Source organism: Saccostrea cucullata, unplaced genomic scaffold, assembly GCF_032062105.1.
Source record: "Saccostrea cucullata isolate Sc308-1 unplaced genomic scaffold, CSIRO_AGI_Scuc_v1 ctg15592, whole genome shotgun sequence".
Lineage (NCBI taxonomy): Eukaryota > Metazoa > Mollusca > Bivalvia > Ostreida > Ostreidae > Saccostrea > Saccostrea cuccullata.
The window spans coordinates 6,261-7,943 of record NW_026918159.1 but is presented as its reverse complement, the minus strand read 5'-3'; the positions used below and the strand labels follow the sequence as shown (position 1 = coordinate 7,943).

Sequence of the window (1,683 nt, the reverse complement as noted above, 5' to 3'; positions counted from 1 at the left end):
ATAGTGTATAATCATGATGCACATGCATGCACGTGCGTGCACGTGAAATGAGTAAAATTACAAATACACTGGATTAAACATATTTTTAAATACGTATGGAATAAATGTTGTAATATTTAGTATATTAAAATATACGAATAGTTTAGACAAGATGATATGGTCATTACGCACATGCATTCAAATGCGCATGCGTGCAATGCTGAAATTTGAATAAACTTGATATACTTCTGGGTAAATAATGTTAAAGTCTAAAATGCATCGTGTTTGTCTTATTTAATTGTCACCGGGTTCACAGGTGCGTGAAAGTCAGTCAATATATCGGGTCTCAATAGCTCAGTTGGTTAGAGCGCTGGCACGGTACGCCAGAGGCCCTGGGTTCGAGTCCCGGTTGAGACTTGACTTTTCACCACCTGTGACATTTGGCGCCCAACGTACAAAACCCACTATTTCCTTGGAACATGCCTCACAGCATTTCCTTAACTCGTAGAATTCGAGGACGAATTTCTACAAAGAGGGGGAATATGTCACAGGGTTCACACATGCGTAAAAGTCTGTCAATATATCGGGTCTCAATAGCTCAGTTGTTACAGGGCTGGCACAGTACGCCAGAGGCCCTGGGTTCGAGTCCCGGTTGAGACTTAACTTTTCACCACCTGTCACATAATGAAGCGTACAGAGAATATGCCACAAAAGGGAGTTGGGGAGCGTTTGGGGAACATCTGTAACGGTTCCCGTTACAATTAGCCCTAGTTTTGGATAAAATAATGCGAGAAAAATAATCATTCATTACATACTCGTGTGGGAATAGTGAAATTCCACCTCGGGGCCAAGATTCACGGTCTAGGACTCGGCAAAGCCTCGTCCTAGACTGTGAATCTTGTCCCCTCGGTGGAATTTCACTATCCCACACTCGTAGTAATGAATGATTCTATTATTCTTCTAAATTTTTTTTACATGTTTAACGTCCCTTGAGAGAATTTATCTCTTATGATACATTGCCATTACCATTGAAGTTACTGTCGCGAAGGGATGCTCCGCTTAGCGGTGCCCTTGTTCAGGGTAAGATACAGCACTTACGTAGATGACTATTGCAAGGAAAAATGAAGAGAATATGAGGTATAGACGAGATAAACCTAAAAATTCAAACAAAGTGTTGATATTTTACTAGCATAGTTTTTAACGAAAAATCAATCCACAAGAAAGACTGACAAACATGACTACATATGTAAACCGAACAAAGGAACGGGTACATACGAGGGCCGTTCAAAAATTACGCGGACTGTGCTATTATTTACTCTTACAGTGGTCATATAGTTATGAAATTTAATAGAAATATGTATCTTTAAGATTCCAATAAATTTTGGGCAAAATATCTATATTTTAAAAAAAAAATCCTCTAAAATTATCGGTATGTTGATATCGCTGATGGAGAGGTGCGGAGCACGACAAAAAATTTGAAGCAAAAGCATGCGGAATCCAAAATTAAACTCATCTATTTTCTATAATTCGCGATATTTTTGGACAAATTTCTCAAATGTATCTTTAAATTGTTCTATTATTATTTATTTAGATTTTCTGGCGTGATATTTGAAGTACTTACAGAAATATAGTGATTTTTCTCTGATGCGATTACCGTGAAAACGACTGTGAAAATGACTTCTCCTGAATTGACGGCGCACCACA

General features: G+C 38.3%; 1 non-coding gene across 1 annotated transcript; it reads left to right on the top strand.

The window, feature by feature from the left end:
- The first annotated feature begins 322 nt into the window (after positions 1–322).
- Positions 323–396, top strand: Trnat-ggu (transfer RNA threonine (anticodon GGU)). The gene has a single exon. It is a non-coding gene; the product is annotated as a tRNA-Thr (tRNA).
- Positions 397–1,683: the final 1,287 nt, after the last annotated feature.